A 20,838-nucleotide genomic window follows, 5' to 3' on the forward strand; every position below is an offset into this window, starting at 1 on the left:
CAGAAACAATCTTCATGTTCTGGGGTTTCATGAAAGAATTTCAAAACAGCCACAACCTTGTAATTATAACATACATGTGTTTTAATTCATTGAAGAACATTCTTATATTTGTACCACTGGCCATAGTTATCATTCACAACAGGGTTCACTATCTCACACAGTCCCATGTTTCATCCTCTAGCTTTCCTTTTAGTGACATACATGACCCTAAACTTGCCCTTTCAACCACAATCATACCCTAATATCAGCGCTGTTAATTACACCCACTCTAATGTGCTATCATCACCTCTCTCTCCATTTCCAAACACTTACAATCAATGTTATTACAAATTCTACACAAATTGATTGTCAGCTCCCCATTTTCTACCCTCATTCTATCTTCTGGTGAACCATATTCTAGATATTAACTCCATGAGATTGGTCATTATATTTAGTTCATACTAGTGAAATCATCCAATATTTGTCCTTCTGTGTCTGAGTTATTTCACTCAACATAATGTCCTCAGGGTTCATCCATGTTGTCACACACATCAAGACTCCATTTTTTTCTTACAGTGGAATAATATCCATCATATGTACAAAGCACATTTTGTTTATCCATTCATTGTTTGATACACACTTCCATACTTTTACTGATGTAATCTTCCTTTCTATAATTTCTTCCATGCCTCTCTCTCCTGTCTTCTCTTTTCAGGCTGTAGCACTTCCTTTAGTGTTTCCTACAAAGCCTGTCTCTTGGTTACACACTCCTTCAGTTTCTATTTATCTGTGAATATTCTAAACTTCCTCATTTTTGAAAGACAGTCTTTCTTTTTTTTAATTTATTTCTTTCCTCTCCTACCCCCCAGTTATCTGCTCTCTGTGTCCATTTGCTGTGTGTTCTTCTATGACTGCTTCTATTCTTATCAGTGGCACCGGGAATCTGTGTTTCTTTTCATTTTGTCATCTAGCTGCATTAACTCTCTGTGTGTGTGGTGCCAGTCCTGGGCAGGCTGCACTTTCTTTTATGGTGGGTGGCTCTCCTTACAGGGCGCACTCCTTGCGCATGGGGCTCCCCTACATGGGGGACACTCCTGCATGGCATGGCACTCCTTGTGTGCATCAGCACTGCATGTGGGCCAGCTCCACATGGGTCAAGGAGGCCTGGGCTCTGAACTATGGACCTCCCATGTGGTAGACAGATGTCCTATCCACTGGGCGAAGCCCACTTCCTTTAAAAGACAGTCTTGTTGGATATAAGATTCTTGGCTGGAAGTTTTTTCTTTCAGTATCTTAAATGTATCATGGGTTCTGATGAGAAATCAGCATTTCATCTTATGTGGTATCCCTTGTATGTGATGAATTTCTTTTTTCTTGCTGCTCTGAGGATTTTCTCTATATTTTTGTCATTTGACATTCTGGTTAGTATGTGTCCTGGAGTATGTCTATTCAGATGGGAGTGTGTTGTGCTTCTTGGCCTGGGAAGGGATAGCTGTTCCTTTCAATTGAGTTTGGAAATTCACTACCATTATTTCCTCAGTATTTCTTCTGCCTCTTTTCCCTTTTCTTCTCCTTCTGGGCCATCCATGACAAGCATGTTTGTATGTCTCTTGCTGTAATTTAGTTTTCTTGGACTCTTGAATTTTTTTCCATTCTTTTCTTTATCTGTTCTTTTATACATTTGCTTTCGGAGGCCCTGTTTTCAAGCTCAGTGATCCTTTCTCTTGCCCCTTCAAATCTTGTTATATGCCTTCAGTGTATTTGCAATTTCATTCATTGTGTCTTTCATTCCTATAAGATCTGCTGCTTTTCTATGCATGCTTTTGAAGTCTTCTTTGTGCTTATCCAGTGTCATCTTAGTATCCTTAATCTCTTTAGCCATCTCATTGGATTTATTAAGGAGATTTACTTGAACATCTATGATTAGTTTTCTCAACTCCTTTATGTCATCTGGAGGCTTAGTTTCTTACTTTGGTCCCTATCTTATTTCTTGGTTTGGGTGGTAAGTATTTGTTGGTATTTTAGCATCTGATTTACTTGATATATTTATTCTGGACTCATTTTCTGTCTTTACTCTAGGGCTTTCTTTTTGATTGGCTTTGTGCTACAGCCCTTGTTTCATACTTGGTTCAACTTAATTTGGAACTTCATAGTGGCTTGTGTTTAGCCAATCTAAACTTTTTTTCAGTTCTTCATCTGTTTCTTGCACCTCCTCCCTTGCGAGCTGTGGAGTATAGTCATGGAGGCACTTGGTACTGTAAGCCGTGGAGGCTAAAACTGCCCACGTTGCCCCAGGAACTGATGAAGCTTCTTTCAGCTTTCTCCCCTGCAAGGAGAAGGAACTGAGCAACAGCTGTGTGCAGTAATTCAGTCTATGTAATCCAAGACCTGATATAAATATAGTTGCCTGGAGAGACTGATGAAGTGCCATACCTCTTCCTCTACTTGCTGGGATGGGGGGGGATGAAGCTGAGGAGTAGGAATTAAACTAAACCATGATGATCAAAACTGCTTGCAGTTGCTCAGATAAACTGATGAAGCACCTGACACTCCTCCCCTGCCAGGGTCGAGAATAGAGCCACATCTTGCACAACAATCTTGTCTGTGTAGGCTAAAGGTAACTGCAGTGCCCATAGAAGCTGAGGAAGCACTGCCCCTCTTCTTCCTTGTCATGGGTGGGGATGGAGCCACAAGGGTACCCAACAGCATAGTCTGTGGGAGCCATAAGCAACTAAAGTTGGCCAGTGAGCCTGCGGGAGTCTAGCCCTCTTTCTCCCTGTGAGAGGCAGGGATGGAGCCACAGAAGTGTCCAACAGTCTAGTTCATGGGGGCCAAATGCAGCTGCGGTTGCCCAGAGGCTCTGGGAAAACACTGCCCCACATACCATTCTATCAGGCGGGTCGGGATGCAGCTACCAGTGTCCAACCATCTAGTCCATATAGGCCAAAAGTGCCTGCAGAACCCCAGAGATGCTGAGGAAACACTGCCTACACTCCTTTCCTATTAGAGGCAGGCATGTAGTCACATGGGTGCTCAGCAATCTAGTTTGTGTAAACTGAAAGTGTCTATAGTTGCCTAGAGAGGCTGGTGCAAGTCCCCTTAGCTTCTTCCCCATCGGAGATGGGGCTGGATCCTAGGCTAGGGCAGTAAATTGATCTGGGTGGAAAGAAGCCAGTACCTACCACCACTATGATTTTCAGTCAGCCCTGCTTCGCACCAATTGCTGGAAGGTGGTGATCTCTTTCCATCTTAGGTTCAAACTTTAGCAATTCTTAGTGTTGAACTTCAACAGGTCTATTTTAATAATCATTGGCTAAACTCAGTGTGTGACCATCTCTTCCTCCCCCATTTTTGGGAAATGGAGCTTCCCACTCCAGCTGGGCAATAGCTCTTGAGCTGCCAGTGGTGGATGGGTTTACTCAAGAATCTTCACTGCAGATGGACAGTATCCTCCTTCTGTTCATCCAACGATATGGCAGGATGCTCTTTTTGTCTTCTGGTCCCCCAACATGTGATTAAGGTAAATCTGGGAGCTCTGGACACCCAGGCACTATGGTCAGGGCAGCTGGCTTATGAGTTGGTGCTTTGCCAGTTGGCCATACTTTGGGATTTGTGCTCCCCAGTGTGCTAGAACTGGACTCGGTTATGGTTTCTGTACACATGACTCTTGGGTCCCTGCTGTTTCAACCTATAGTTGGTTCTGGCATTGGAGATATACGCCCAAGAGATTTGAATCTTTGGGCTGCCCATGTGCCAGCTGGGCCCTGAGCCTCAATGGAGTTGCAACACCAACTCTCCAGTTCATTAGACTCACCAGGACAACTAACAAGGAGGGATGGACAACCACCATACCAAGGAACCAGGAGGGTCTACAACTGCCAGCAAAAGAGTCCCATTCATCAGCTGTATGGGGCTGAAGCCCCCTCTCAATTAGAGTTGGAGTGGGCATCACCATCCCATAATCCTCAAGCTTGGAGAATGAGCTATGGCCGAGAGTAGACTTCCTGGTATTCTACTATAGACTTATTGTGATTCTAGTAATGGAAGAACTTATAGCACTGTTGTGGAGGCAGTGGCCACTGGAGGTTATGAGATCAGAGAGACGGATAGCAGGTGTAATAAGGGGGCTTTTTCAGAACTTGGGAATTGTCCTGAGTGACATTGCAATGACAGATACAGGTCATTGTACATCTTGCCATAACCTACAGAATTGCATGGGAGTGTAAACTACAATGTGAACTAAAATCCATGCTTAGTGACAGTACTTCAAAATGTGTTCATCAATTGCAATGAATGTACCACACTAATGAAGGATATTGTTTAAGGGGGTAAAAGTAGGTGATGTGGGGAGCAGGGCACAAGGGAGTCCCTTATATTTGTTATGTAACATCTATATACTCTAGTGTCTTTTAAAAAAATAAAAAATTACCAAAAATAAAGATAGCTCTGACTGATTACTAACTGCACTGTAGGGCGAGCTGACTCTTAGAGTGCCTTACTTGCTGCCATCTTGCCCCTCCCTTGTGAGATGCTTTTTCTGGGTCAATCAAAATGATCATATGGTTTTTCTCCTTTGATTTGTTATTGTGGTATATCACATTAATTGATTTGCTTATGTTGAACCACCAATGAATACCTGGGATAAATCCATGTGAATATGGTGTATAATTCCTTTGATGTGCTGTTGGAATCTATTTTAACGTATTTTATTGAGGATTTTTGCATGTATATTCATTAGAGAGATTGGTCTATTGGTTTTGTTTTATTCTAGTATCTTTATCTGCTATAGCATTAGGGTGATGTTGGCTTCATAGAATGAGTTAGGTAGTGTTCTCTTCAATTATTCGGAATCGTGTGAGCAGGACTGGTTTTAATTCCTCTTGGAATGACTGGTAGAATTCATTTGTGAAGCCTTCTAGTCGTGGGCTTTTCTTTGTTGGGAGGTTTTTTTTCCTTAAAAATTCTTATTAAAACATATTCATAAACCATACAGTTCATCTAAAGTATATAATCAGTGCCATTTGGTATAATCACAGAGTTGTGCATTCATCACTTCAGTCAATATTAGAGCATTTTCATTTACTCCCTAAAAAAGGAAACAACATAAAGCAAAAACAGATGGACAAAAAACCTACCTGTTTGTAGCCACCTCTCAGTCTCTCTATCCTTCCCCTGCCATATAAAAAGTTTTAATCTATTTTTGTCTTTGTAATTTATTTTCATTTATATTTTGCATAGATGGAATTAAGCAATGTATATTACTTTCCCCCAATATAAGCATCAATTTTATTCCTAATAATCCCACAATTTAAAAAAATATTTCTTAAACTTTTTATAAAAAGTACTCCAGGTGTCATTTCTGGAAATTGCTTTGTACCTAAATACTATCTTAGTTGAACTGAAACAGTCCAAAAATGCCATAGAATCTACAGATGTCATTTAAACAGTTTAAAAATAAAAAATTTTCTATTTATATTTCATGATAAATGATACTACTGATACCTTCCCTTGGTGAATTTTACTTACATAACTTTTAGTTTTACAAATATGGAGCACATATATAATATATATAACTAACAAGCTGGTCTAATGGCTTGCATTGGAGACCCAGGAGTTGCATTTTGCTAAACTCAAATTGAACAGAGTTGAATTTAGGCTAATACAGAGAAAAACATACTCTGGAGATGTTGTTCTTGGTATTTCTTGAAGCGTCAGATGAATTGTAAAGTGTTGAAAGTGCTACTTATTACTCTTGATTTTGTAAAGTTCCTATAGAACAACACTAGGGCTTTTCTAGTGTTTGGTTTTTCTGGTTTGAAGAAACACAGACCAAGAACAAAAAAATAAAGTATATATACAGGATTCCAGAAAAGGCTGCAAGAATGAGTCCACTGTCATCCAAAGCAAACTGTCAATGACATTGGACAAGAGTCCTTTACTGGATAGTCTTAGATGACTTAATATTACTGGTTCAGCTTGATTTTTCCAAAGCAAGGTTTTTCCTTCATCTATCTTCAAATCCAACAAAGAGAATCAGATATCTGAGCTAGATAATCATCATATTAAAATTACTCTCTCCCAGCCTCCTATGTTACACTGCTTCTTTACTATGCTATTTCAGCTTTGAGTGGCTGCTTTGAGAACAGTTAAAGTTGATAAAAATCTCAGTGGTAAATAAAATATATGAACACTTCATGAATTTGCATGTCATCCTTATGTAGGTGCCATGCAAATCTTCTCTGCATCACTCCAGTTTTAGTGTATGTGCTGCCAAAGTGAGCACTGTATTACTTATTGCATAGTTTCATTTATTTGGCTTTCTTCTTTTCCCCTTTCTAACATTTATTTATTTCTCTCCACCCCCTTGTTGTTTTTCACTTGCTGTGCTTGTTTCCCTTCCTTGTTTCTTTAGGAGGTACCGGGAGCTGAACCTGGGATCTCTGATGTGGGAGGGAGGTACCTATTCATTTGAGCCACCTCCACTTCCTGCTTTTGTTGTGTCTCTCATGATTTTCCTCCCCGTGTGTCTTGTCATCTTGTTGCATCAGCTCACCACACCTGTCCATCACATCAGCTCAGTGTCATCTTTTATGAGGTACCAGAAAGCCCTGCTCCCTACTTTGTTGGGTCTCTTTATGTTTTCCTTGATCTCTTGCTGTGTCAGCTTCCCATGCCTACCTGTTGAGCCAGCTTGCTGTCTTCTTTAGAAGGCACTGGGGTCGAAACCAGTGACCTCCCACATGGTAGGTGGGAGCAAGTTGCCTGAGCCACATCCACTTCTCATGTTGGCTTTTATAAAGGGTGTTTATTTGGGGTAAAATCTTACAGTCATGGGCCATAAAGAGTAAGTTACTTCCCTCACCAAAGTCTGTTGCCACGTGTTGGAGTAAGATGGCTCTGGTCTCTACTAGGGTTCAGCCTTCCTCTTCCTTCTCCAGCTTCATGGTCCCAGCTTCTTCTGATCTCAGCTACAGGCCAGCATAAGGCTCATCTCACTTCCCAGGCCTTGTTTCTTTCCGGGCTTTCATAGCTGTTCAGAACTCTGGTCTCTTCAGGTGCAAACTACCAGGTGAACTATTCGGCTCTCTCCCCAGGGCTCCAGAGTCCTAAATGAAACTCTCTGTGTTCTCCTTCTCTGTGTATTTACTTCCCTGTCTTTGATTGAACATCCATTTGTATAGCACACAAAGCAGCTGTGGGTGGGAAATCACACCGAGTCACCCTAATGACGTCAAAAAAAAAGCCCTAATCTTGATTTAATAAAGTAAAAAGGGAAACCTTTGAATCTAATACAATCTAATATGCCCAGAGGAACAGACCAGTTTACAAACACAATCCATATCTATTTCTGTAGTAGTACATAAATAATATCAAACTGCTACACCATCCTCTACAGTTTTTGATTCAAAGAAAAACCATCGCAATCTTATGAAGAAAATGGCAAATCTTTCTCTCTTGGTTAGCATCATAATCCTTGGCCTACCAGCACGGATTTGTGTGAACTGTCACATGACTCCTCATGGAGCCCTTCCTGTGGTTTCCAGCTCTGGAGCCCTGGATTCCTGAATCCTGTCAGCATTGCATTGGAATTTCTAGACCCTGGGCAGGTAGGTTTGTCATCTGAGAAGTGACTGATAATTTCGTCATGGTGACACACTTTGTTTTTTTTCCCCTGTAAATTGTAGACTTTTCTTTTTTATGATTTATGCCCCCTTGCCATTTGTGCTTGCTGTCTGCTCTGTGTCCATTTGCTGTGCATTCTCCTGTGTCTACTTGTTGCCCTTTATTTCATCATCTTGCTGCACCAACTGCCTGTGGTGTGGGCCATCAGCTTTCTGTGGCATGGGCCAGTTTGCCTTCACCAGGAGGCCTCTGGAATCAAACCTGTGGCCTCCCATAAGGTAGACAGAGGCTCAATCACTTGAGCCACATCCTCTTCCCTAGCCTATTTTTTTATGAAGTTAAGTAGAGAGATAAACACAAAAGGCTGTTCCATTTAACTTCCCCAAACTCATATGCCACTTCCTTTAACCCACAGTGTCAGAAATCTTACAAGAAATAAGGAAGATTTCCAGAAGGCCTTTTCTTCCTCCTTCTCCTTAGCAGTAATATCTCCTGCATTACTTACAAAGAATTAAGTTGCTACTAACTTAAATTTTCATTGTCCAAAGGATCTCATCTTTTAAGAAGCTCACATGTGCAGGTAGAATCTGCCACTACTCTTGATATGAGAGCAGAGTACAAATGACTCTAATTCTATAAAAGACTACAAGGGAAGCCTCAGTTATATTTTCTGTTGTTAAGTCCCCATGCCTGTTAGGGGAGAAGCTGGAGACACCAGCAAGGCAGAGCCTGCCATTTCAGATGGTTCCAAATGGTTGTCATCTTATCATTTTGTTTTTAAATTACTCTATTTCTTTTTTTTAATTATTTTTTTAAATTACATTATGAAAAATATGAGGTCCCATTCAACCCCACCGCCCCTGCCCCCCACTCCCCCCACAGCAACACTCTCTCCCATCATCAGAAGTGATCAAAACAAAATGGTTTGCAATTCACTCACCCTGTCTTTTTATTTTATTTTTATTCTCCGTCATGTGTGGTAATTTATTATTTTTTTTAAAGATTTATTTTTTATTTCTCTCTCCTTCCTCTCCCCTCCGCCAGTTGTCTGCTCTCAGTGTCCATTCACTGTGTGTTCTTCTTTGTCTGCTTGTATTCTTTTCTGTGGCACTGGGAATCGGTGTCTCTTTTTGTTGCATCATCTTGCAGCTTCACCTCTCCGTGTGTGCAGTGCCACTCCTGGGCAGGCTGCGTCTCTTTCTTGCTAGGCTGCTCTCCTTGAGGGAGAGCAGATTTTATTTTGTTTTATTTTGTTTTATTTTTGTTTGCTTGGAGGGACTGGGTATTAGACCCCAGATCTTGTACATAGGAACCTGGGACCTTGTGCATAGGATCTTGTACATAGGACCTTGTCCATGCTCACCTACTGAGCTATATGTGCTCCCATATGAATTTATTTTTTATATCAGAGTTACATGTTAGTTAACAAGATACTAATTACAGTAGCAATAAATCTGCTTTAGTCAGCAGTTACAGTCTTCCCTTATTTTTGTTCTTTCCTCAGTCTTTTGCTGTCCATTCTGACTACTTCAGTCTGAGAAGAGATGTAGATGTTATGGGGCAGAGGAACTGTTTTGTGGTTGAAGATACTCCTTCCTCTTGGGCTGGGACTGGTCCATCATCATTGTGTTCATTGTCCATTGCAGGCCTGAAGAACTGGAGAGTAAGAGCTGGCCATGTATCTGCTGGCTTTCAGACTCTGCCAGCACAGGAACAGTACAAATGGCTTTATGTCTCTGAGAAATATTCTAAACAATTAAAACAAAAATTATAGGTTCATAAAAGGAAAGAAATCATAGGGGATTTATAAATGAGGATAACTATGTTCTTTTGGGGAAATACCTTTTTATATATCCCCAGGTAGAGTCTGCTGAGGGTGTGCTGGTTTCATGAGGACCTGTGGTCTGCCTATGCTGTCCAGATGTTCCTAGGGCCCTCAGGAGCAGGATTTATTTTAATATATTTTTATTTATTTTTAAAAGACACATAGATAAAAGAAATTGTTACATTAAAAAATAGAGGAGGTTCCCATATGCCTCACTCCTCGATTCCCCACTTTTCCCACATCAAGAACTTCTTTCATTAGTGTGGTACATTCATTGCATTCAATGAATACAATTTGAAGCACTGCTACATAGTATGGATTATAGTTTACATTGTAGTTTACACTCTCTCTCAGTCTATTCAGTGGGTTATGGCAGGACATATACTGTCCTGCATCTGTCCCTGCAATATCATTCAGGACAACTCCAAGTCCCCAAAATGTCCCCATATCACACCTCTTTTTCCCTCTCCCTGCCTTCCGAAACTCCACTGGCCACCGTCTGCATAGGAATGGTATAATTTGTTACACTGGTAGAGTTACAATAATTCTATAGTTGAATACCAGTAAGTACACTGTAGTCCATATTTTATTCCCCCATCTTGAGGACCCTGGGATGGCAATGCCTACTCCACCTCTCAATTGAGAGGGGGCTTTGAACCCACATGACTGGTGGATGGGATTTTCCTGCAAGACAAGGTCTTTTTCCAGTTGCATCACCAGCGGGTGCTTGGTGGTTGTATTAGTCAGCCAAAGGGGTGCTGATGCCAAATACCAGAAATTGGTTGGTTTTAATAAAGGGTATTTATTTGAGGTAGGAGCCTACAGATACCAGACCATAAACATAAGTAACTTCCCTCACCAAAATCTATTTCCACATGTTGGAGCAAGATGGCTGCCGATGGCATGAGAGTTCAGGCTTTCTGGATTCCTCCCTTAGGAGGTCTTGCTTCTATCTGGGTTCATGATCCTTTCTTCCAGGGGCTAGCTTCTCTTTCCTCTGTGAGTTTCCTTCCTGGGGTCCCAGCTTAAGTTTTCAGCATCAGACTTCAACATCAAAAATTCAACATCAGAATTCCTCAACTCTGTTCTTTGCCATGCCTTTTATCTGTGAGTCCCCACCCACCAAGGGGTGGTCTCAATGCTCTAAACATAACTCAATCATGCCCAGGTACAGATCAGATTACAAAGATAATCCAATATCTATTTTTGGAATTCATAACCATATCAAACTGCTACAGTAGTAATCCCTCAGTGCCAGGGAGGCTCATCCTTGGGAATCATGTCCCATGCTGAGGGAGAAGGTAATGCATATATATGCTGAGTGTGCTTCAGAGAGTGGCCACATTTGAGCAACACATAGGCTCTCAGGAGGTAACTCTTAGGCACCCTGCAACACTAGGTGAAGTTAAAATTTCAAGTGCAACAGGCTCATAATCATAGTCATCAGTATCAAAGGTCCATTATTGGGACATCCTTATTCACTGGTCACTGACCTTGCACTTTGGGGATTTTCACTGTTACATTGGGGAATGTGGCAGAGCTCCCCAGGATGGGAACCCAGTACTCCCTCCCTGCAGGCCATCTCTAGAGAGCCTTTCAGTTCCAGGTCTACACACATGTGCTACCGGCATGGGCAGCCTACAGTCCACAAGGCCATAGGGCCCTGTTCTTCCTCACTGCCAAAAGGACTTGACTCACACATAGGGGATCTCATTTCTGCCTCTCCATCACACGACCTCAGCTGAGACTACCCTTTACTGGGCCCTTTGGTGTACACTTGGCCTTCTCTAAGAGCTCTCTCTTCTTGGGCACCTGTGATCCCCTTTGCAGAGCCCCTTCCTGACAGGTGCTAGGTGCTGGTTGTCTCTCTGCATACTCTATCCCCCATGTCTGAACACCTTCCTCTGCCTCCCTTTTGACTTGTCCCCACAAGGTGGTGGTAGAAGAAGACACTCTATGCAGGGCTCTGTACCTCTACAGAGGCTTTATTAACAAGCAAGAACTGGAAGAAACATCATTTTCAAAGCCCTGGAAAATTTTGAATGGTTCCAATGAGCACCGAACTGAGAAAAAGGTAAAAATGGTAGGGTTTCATGGCATCCTGGCTAGCCCTTCCCTCATCCCCTAACCAGCTGTGCAAGGAGCCAGCCCATGTTTTTAATCAGGGCTCTGGTTCCAGTTCTGGAGTCAAGAGCATGACCTTTGTGCATATACTAGGGTGCATGCGTGTCCATTCCATTGTGCCTGGAGACAGCCTGAAGGGTGAACCTGGACACTCATTGGAGTCTTACCATCCCAGATATTGCCCTACCCATAGAGGTGACTCACAGAGCTCTCCTATAGAACACGATAGGAGAAGAGTCAGTTTGCAGTCACCTGGTGCAAAGGACCACAGGTCATGGGATATATTGTGTAACACCTGGGACCATGAAGAAACACTTGTTTCCTAGCAGAATGAGGATATTTGTCTCCATGTAAGTGGGAAAATTCCTAGGGTTGCATGTGTATGCCTAGGACAAGAGACAGCTGCGATAAAGGCTGGGGAGGACCCTACACTTTGCTTTGCGCTATTCTTTATACTCAGAACAGCCAGACTCTGAAGAACAGCACTCTACACGCTAATCTGGAAAGACTGGAAAAGGTTTTTTTTGCTTCTTGTTGTTTTTGTTAACTCCTGGTGATCAAGGAAATCTCTGTCATCACACTACCTGAACACAAATATAAGGAATAGATGATTCAGTCTCTAGATTCCAGAGTTAGCACCTTAAAATATAAAATTGCCCAGATTGCAACAAAAAGATTGCAAAACATAAACAGGAAGTGATAGCTTGTGCAAAGGACCAGGATAAAAAAATTAGAAATGACCGATGAGGAAACCAGCTCTTGGAAACACCACAGTATTTTGAAAATAGTCCTAAATATGCTCCAAGAGATAAAGGAAATCAGAAAAACTAGATGAACAAAGAGAATTGCGATAAGGAGAAATCATGAAGAGGAACTGAAGAGAGCTGAAGCTCACAATGACAAAGAATTTCCTACAGGGGTTCAATAGCCGATTGGAGCTCTCAGAAGAAAGTCAGTGACCTTGAAGATAAATGTAAATGATTAAGTTTGAGAAGCAGAAAGATAAAAGAATGAAGAAAAGTGAACAGAGCCCAAGAGTCTTCTTGAGCACCATCAAGAGACTCAATATACTCATCGTAGGGACCCTTCTAGAAGAAAGAGAAAGGAGTAGAGACAATATTTGAAGAAATAGTGGGACTTCCAATAAGATTGTAGATTAGAAACATGGAACTCTCTACTCTGCCATTAAAACAGCTAGGGGACAGGTTAAAACAGGCTGGAAAAAGATCTAGGTTTTAGGATACTAGGCAAGGGTTGGACACTGTCCAGAAGAGACAGGGACAAAGGAGGACAATCATGATGATGGCAAAACTGAGTTGAAACCAGCAGCTGCTACTGCCAGCACCCTCCCCCACACTAAGGACTCTCTAGAATTCCTAGGCCTCTGAGCTGGATACAAGGGGGCTCCAGGGATCCATTGCCCCAGAAAAGGGAAGACAGAGGGACACATCCTAAGGCTGACTCAGTTTCTGATCTACAGACTGGGTCTGTTGTGTCCCACCAGCCCTTCCAGGCTAGATGGGACCATGCTGCTGTCTGCCCTGGGAGACAGCACAGGACTGGAGAGATCCTACCCTGGCAATCACCTCTGTTCTAGCCAGGACTGATTGTTGAGGATGCACCTCCCCAGGAAAGGAGAGAGAGGGACACAGCCTAAGGCTGACTCAGCTTCTTACCACACATTTTGTCTGCTTTGTCCCATGAGCCCTTCCAGGCTCGGTGGGACATGCCATTGTCTGCCTTGGGAGCTGGAATGGGCTAACGAGATACGATCCTCCCAATCTCCTTCTCTACCAACCAGGACTGATTGTTGAGGATGCAGAGGGGAGTGGAATTATTTCCTACCTGAGTAAAGGGAGGGGGCTACCAGTGAAGGCTGAAGGACTGTCTCTGAGATGGTGTGAATTTCAAGCCTCTTAGCCTCCAGGGAGGAACCTCTAATAGGACAATCCTGTCAGTGTTGCAGCTGAAACAGTGCCAGCAGGCCCTAACCGAAGAGGACCACTAAAGTATGCCATCTCCTAGGAGACCAAGGAAGTGGACATAAAAGGTCTAGAAAGCAGGTCTGCAGCCCATTCCTGGGTCAAGAGCCTAGTTTTGAGCAGTTAACAGGGACAATCCTAACGATCCAGGTTGAACCAAGAATCAAAGAGCAGCAGTAACACACTGCCTACCACTACTAACCCCTAGAAAAGAGAAAGCAATTGAGCATCTGACTAAACTACCATCCCAATCAGAAGCCTAGACATCAGTAAAAAAATGATGAGCCATACTAAGAAAATGGAGGGCATGGCCTAAGAAAAAAAATACATTCAAAGCAACAAAAAAGGATGCATGATTTGAGTGAACTAATTAACAACATCATGGAAATTTGCAAAACCAAATTAATGAATTGACAGACAATATGGCTAAAGAGATAAATGACATCAAGAAGACATTGAGTGAGTGCAAGGAAAAATTTGAAGTCTTGTATAGAGAAGACACGGAGCTCATGGGAATGAAAGACACAATAGGAGAGATTTTAAAAAAATACATTGAGGCAAGTAACAGCAGACTTGAAGTGATAGAAGGAAGAATAAGTGATACTGAAGACAGAACAATTGAAACTGAAGAGAGCAAAGAATGGAAAAATTGAGCAGGGGCTCACGGAGTTGAATGACAACATGAAATGCAGTAAAATACATGTCATGTGAGTTCCAGAAGAGGAGGAGAAGAGAAAGGGGTGGAAAGAATATTTGTGGAAACAATGACTACAAATTGCCCACTCTCACAAAAGAAATGTATTTATATGTCCAAGAAGCACACCATACCCCAATCAGAATAAATCCAAATAGACTTACTCCAAGACACACACTACCCAAATGTCCAATGTCAAAGATAAAGAGAAAATTCTGAGGAGCAGCAAGGGAGAAGAAACCATCACATAGAAAGGACGTCCAGTGTGACTTAGCATGGATTTCTCATCAGAAACAAAGGAGATGAGAAGACAGTTGTATTGTATAATTAGGATACTGGAAAAGAAAAACTGTCAGCCAAGAATTCTCTATCCAGCAAAATTGTCCATCAAATATGAAGGTGAGTATAAAATAGTCACAAACAAACATAAACCAAGAGAGTTCATAAAAAACAACCCACCTTTGTAGGAAATACTAAAGAAAGCCTTAGAACCTGAAAGAAAATCAAAGAAGAGAGAGGCCTGGAAAAGAGTACAGATGAAAGGGTAGCAGAAAGAATAACCAAAAGTGTAAAAAGACAGGCAAAACTAATATATGACATATGATAACCAAAGAAGAAAATGGAGGAAGTAAATATTGCATTTACAGTAATATCTTTGAATGTGAATGGATTAAACTCTCCAATCAAAGGATATAGGCTGACAGAATGGATAAGAATAACACGAGCTATCCATATGTTGCTTACAGGAGCCTCACCTAAGACCCAGTGATAAAAAGCCGGCTGAAAGTGAAAGGTTGGAAAAAGGTTCTCCATGAAAACAGTAACAAAAAATGAGCAAGAGTAGCTAAACTAATATTGCACAAAACAGACTTTAAATGCAAAAGTATTATGAGACACAGAAGGTCATTAAATATTTATAAAAGGGACAATCAACCAAAAAGTTATAACAGTCATAAATATCTATGAACCTAATCATGGTGCCCCAAAATACATGAGACAAACTCTGGCAAAACTGAAGGGAGAAATACATATCTTTACAATAATGGTTCGAAATTTCAAAATGATTAGATAGAATTAGAACAACTAGAAAGAAAATCAGCAAGGAAACAGAGAGCTTGAATAATATGATAAGTAAGTTAGACTTAACAGACATATACAGAATGTTGCACCCAAACTCAGCGGGTTATACATTCTTCTCAAGTGCCCATCTTTCTCCAGGACAGACCACATGTTGGGTCACAGTGTAGCTCTCAATAAATAAAAAAGATTGAAATTCTACAAGGCACCTTCTCAGATCATAATGGAATAAAACTGGAAATCAGGAATAGGAAAAAAGTAAAGTAGCAAATGTGTGGAGCCTGAACAACTCACTTCTAAATAATGAGTGTGTCAAAGAAGAAATTGCAAGTGAAATCGGTAAATATATTGAAACAAATGAAAATGAGAACACAACTTATCAAAACTTAAGGGATACAGCAAAGGCAGTCTAGAGATGGAAATTTATAGCCCCAAAGATTCGTTTAAAGAGGAAGAAAGCTAAACTAAAAAATTTAATGGAACGTCTAGAGAAACTAGAAAAGGAAAAGCAAACAAATCCCAAAGAAAACAGAACGAATGATATAATAAAGATTAGAGCAGAAATAAATGAAATTGAGAAGAACAACAAAATAATAAAGAAAATCAACAAAACCAAAAGCTGATTATTTGAGAAGAGCAATAAAATTGACACCCCTAGCTAGACTAACCAAGAAAAAAAGTAAATGCAAATAAATAGAATCATAAAGGAAAGGGGGAGGGGGGGAGTTATGGCCCCAGAGAAATAAAAAGGATATCAGGATGTTATGAGAACCTGGATGCCAACAAACTAGACAACCTAGGCAAAATGGACAAATTCCTAGAAATGTACAACTTGTAACAACACTGATGTTACAAGAAATACAAGAACTTAACAAACTAATTCCATTGAAAGAGATTTAATCTGTCATCAAAAATCTCTCAACAAAGATATGTTTAGGACCAGAAGACTTCACAGGTGGCTTCTACCAAGTGTTCTGAGAAGAATTAACATCCATCATGTTTAACACTTCCAAAAAATTGAAACTGAGGGAAAATTACCCAAATCATTTTATGAAGCCATGATCACTCTGATACCAAAGCCAGATCAAGACCCTATAAAAAAAATCACACACCAATCACCCTAAATAACGTGCATGAAAACATTCTCAAAAAAATACTTGCAAATTGAATCCAACAGGACACCGAAAGACTCACGCATCACGACCAAGTGTGATTTATTCTTGGTATGCAAGGCTGGTTCAAATTTTTTTTAAAAAGTCAATGCAATAACATTAACAAATGGAAGGGAAAAAGCACATGATTGCAATTGATGCAGAAAAGGCATTCTATAAAACATAGCATCCTTTCTGGATGAAAACACTCTGAAAGGTTGGAATAGAAAAACTCCTGAATATGACAAAAGACATATTTGAAAAAACCCTCAGCCAACATCGTACTCAATGGGGAAAGGTTCAAAGCTTTCCCTTCTAACAGATGAGTTCAGTCAAGTGGCAGTATATGATATTACCAACAAAAATCAATAATGTTTTTATACACTAGTATTGAACATTGGAGGAAGAATTCAGGGAAAAAATTCCATTAACAATAGCAACAAAAAGACTCAAATACCTAGGAATCCGTTTCACCAAAGATGTACATGATCTGTATTTAGAAAACTACAAAACAATGCTGAAAGCTGCCCCGGCCCACGGGACGGCAATGGAGACCTGAAACCTGCCGAGAATGAATGGTGGGACAAGAGACACAAAGAATGACAGCAAGACAGAGTTCTGATCAAACTGCAACTTTATTAAAGGGGGCAAAGTATATATGCCCTCGGGTGGGGGAGGAGCGGGGAGTGAGGTAGTAGAGGCTAAGGATTGGTTGTTGCTGTCGCCGGGGTGGGAGGCAGACCTTAGTTTCATGCCTTGCGCCTGCGCACTATCTTATCAGTCTGGGCAGTGGTGGGAAACGGAGAACAAAGGAGCAGGGAGGGAGAACAAGGAAGTGGGCTCTGCTCTGGTGGCCATGTTGCCGGCATTGCTGAACTCAGTGTATACTCATATTGACCGCTCCCAACAGAAAGCAATCAAAGAAGACCTACAGAAATGGAAAGACCTTCCATGCTCATGCATTGGAAGGCTAAACATTGTGCACATACCAATCCTACCCAAACTGATGTTATAGATTCAATGCAATACCAATCAATAGTCGAACAACCTACTTCACAGAAATAGAAAAGGCAATTGCCAAACTCATTGGGAAGGAATACTACACCCTAATAGCCAAAAGCATTCTAAAAAAAAAAAAAAATTTTTTTTTGATCTGGAGGAAATTCACTGCCTGACCTTGAGAGAAAGCTACAGTGGTCACAATGGCATGGTACTAGCATAAAAACAGACAATGGATTTTGGAGAACAGAGCAGGGATTTCATTTATCATTAAGAAATATTTCCTGGAGCCAAAGAAGCACCTAGGTCATCAAGGGATGGTAGTAGATGCTGAAAGGTCGGTCCTGTCTGTGTATGGGAGGTGTGGCCCCCTCAAAGTGAAAGCTGCATCCATGGAAGATTCTGGAACTTCCCTAGAAATGGAAGCTGTGATAGTAAAGGAAGAATCGGAAGATCCTGATCATTCTCAAATACATCATTCTTCAGAAGGCAATGAAGGAACAGAAAGAGATGTGGTAGCTGAAGATTCTACTCAGCTGGTCACTTCAGAAACCAGTGAGGAACCAAATTCCAGGAAGATGACAGATCAGAAAGATACCAGCCTCTATTCTATCCCAGCAAAATAGAGGACAACCAGAAAAGGCCTGGGGAAAAAATGCTGTAGGGTTTAGGACACCACAGGAAGGCTGGACACCACCCTGAAGAAAAAGGAGTGAAGGAAAAGAATCATGAGAGCAAAACTGAGTTAAAAGCTGCAGCTGCAACTGGTGGCATGTTCTGCCACCCTATAGACACTTTGAATTCTCAGGCCTCGGTGCCGGTGACTACAGCAAAGTGGGACCCAGGGATCCACCTCCCTAGGAAAGGAGAGGGAGATGGACACAGCGTAAGACTGGCTCAGCATTTTTTATTTTCTTAAGGTACAGGGACTCGAGATTGAACCTGGAACCTTGTGTGTGGAAAGTGAGTGCTCAACCACAGAGGCATGTTGGCTTCCCTGACTCAGTTTTTGTTTTTCCTTTTTCTTTCTTTTTTATTAAATCTTTTTTTTTTGAAAGATACATAGATGACAAAAAATGTTACATTAAAAAATATGAGAGGTTCCCACATATCCCACCCCCCATTCCCCCAGTCCTCCCATGTCAACAACCTCTTTCATCATTGTAGCACATTCATTGCATTTGGTGAATATATTTTGGGGCACTGATGCACAGCATGGATTATAAGCTTACATTGTAGTTTACACTCTACCCCAGTCTGTTCAGTGGGTTATGGCAGGATACATAATGTCCAGCATCTGTCCCTGCAATATCATTTAGGACAACTCCAAGACCCAAAAATGCCCCCACATCTCATCTCTTCTTCCCTCTCCCTGCCCTCAGCAACTACCGTGGCCACTTTCTCCAGATCAATGCTACAGTTTCCGCAGATTTGGTCTGCTTTATCCCAGGAGTCTTCTGGGCTGGGTGGGACCACACCATTGTTTGCCTTGGGAGTCAACAGGCACTAGAGAGATCCAACCCTCTCAGTCATCCTCTCTCCTGACCGAGTCTGGTTGTTGAGAATGCAGAGGGGAGAGGAATTATTTCCTATCGGGGAAGAGAGGGGGCTGCCAGTAAAGGTTGCAGAACTACCTTTGAGCAAGTTTGAATTATGAGACACTTAGTCTCCAGGTAGGATCCTCTATCATATTGGTCCAGTTCATGTTGCAGCCAACACAGGACAAGTCTTTGAGCTGAGAGGGCTGACGATCAGCACCATCTTCTGGCAGACCAAGGAAATCCACATAAGGTAATTGAAAGTAAATAAATATATGAGGTTTTTTTGGCCCTTACAGAGTCTGTCCCCAAGGCCCTTGGAAGCAGGTCTGCACCCAATACTGGCTCCAGTGCCCATATTTGAGCAACTAACTGAGTATCCTAAAGATCCAGAACAGGTTGAATCAAGAATCAAAGAACAGCAGTAACACACAACCTTCCGCCACGAAATCCCCATGAAAGAGAGAAATTGAGCATTTGAGTAAACTCACCATCCTAACCAGATGTCTAGATATCAGGAAAAATTACAAGGCATACTATGAAAATTGAAGAAATGTCCCAAGCAAAGGAATATATCAAAGCCCCAGATGAGATACAGGATTTTTTTTAGGATGCAGAAGTTTTTATTCAGCATCCACTCCCCAAAGGTACTCTGCTTCTTGCTACCTCAACATATCAGAGATACACATGACCATTTCATATTAATAAAAGGGACAATCCACCATGAAGAAATAACAGCCATAAATATATATGTATCTATCAGGGATGTCCCAAAATACATCCGGGGAACTCTGGCAAAACTGAAGGGAGAAACAGACATCCCTATAATAATCCTTGTTGACTTCAACACCCCACTAACATCATTAGAACACCTAGAAAGAAAATCAACAAGGAAACAGAAAATCTGAACACTATGATAAACAAGCTAGACCCAACATATACACAAAATTGCACCCAAACTCAGCAGATTATACATTCTTTCAAGTGCTCATGGGTCTTTCTCCAGGATAGACCACATGTTAGCATGAGGCATTCCTCAGCAAAGACAAAAAAGACTGAAATTATATAAAGCACCTTTGCATGATAGAATGGAATGAAATTCAAATAAATGACAGGAAAGAGGTAAATTTGCCAATGTTTGGGGCTGAACAAAAGACACACCTAAATAATCAGTGGGTCAGAGAAGAAGTTATAAGTGAAATTATGAAAAATATATTCAGATGAATGAAAACAAGAGCAGAACTTACCAAAACTTATGGGATACAGCATAGGAAATTCTGAGAGGGTAATTTATAGCACTATAGACCTATATTTAAAAAATAAAAGAAAAAGCTGAAATCAACGATCTAACCAATGAGAAACTAGAAAAGAGCAAACCATTATCATTGCACCAGAAGGAAAAAAGTAGTAAAGATTAGAGCAGAAATAAATGGTTCTGAGGACAAGAAGTGGAGAAAATCAACAAAACCAAAAGCTGGTTTTTTGAGATCAATAAAATTGACAAACCCCTAGGTAGACCAACAGAGAAAAAAAAGAGAGAAGATGTAAATATATAAAATCAGAGATGAAAGAGGGGAAGTTAACACTGACGCCACAGAAACAAAAAGATTGCAAGAGGATATTATGAGAAACTATATGCCAATGAACTAGGCAACCTAGATGAAATGGACAAATTCCTAGAAATGCACAAACTACCTACACTGACACCACAAGAAATACAAGAAGTTAACAAACCAATCACATTTAAAGAGATTGACTCAGTCTTCAAAAATCTCCCAACAGGGGTTGTTTGCAGGGCAGGAGGTGTCTGGACGTCAATTTAGTGGGATGGTGACAGAGGAGATTC

The 20,838-nt window shown here is 41.2% G+C and overlaps 1 non-coding gene across 1 annotated transcript; it reads right to left on the bottom strand.

The window, feature by feature from the left end:
- Window positions 1-6,155: 6,155 nt before the first annotated feature.
- On the bottom strand, window positions 6,156-6,262 carry LOC111764696 (U6 spliceosomal RNA). The gene has a single exon (XR_002797308.2). It is a non-coding gene; the product is annotated as a U6 spliceosomal RNA (small nuclear RNA).
- Window positions 6,263-20,838: the final 14,576 nt, after the last annotated feature.

The sequence above is a fragment of the Dasypus novemcinctus genome, chromosome 19 (genome assembly GCF_030445035.2).
Source record: "Dasypus novemcinctus isolate mDasNov1 chromosome 19, mDasNov1.1.hap2, whole genome shotgun sequence".
NCBI lineage: Eukaryota > Metazoa > Chordata > Mammalia > Cingulata > Dasypodidae > Dasypus > Dasypus novemcinctus.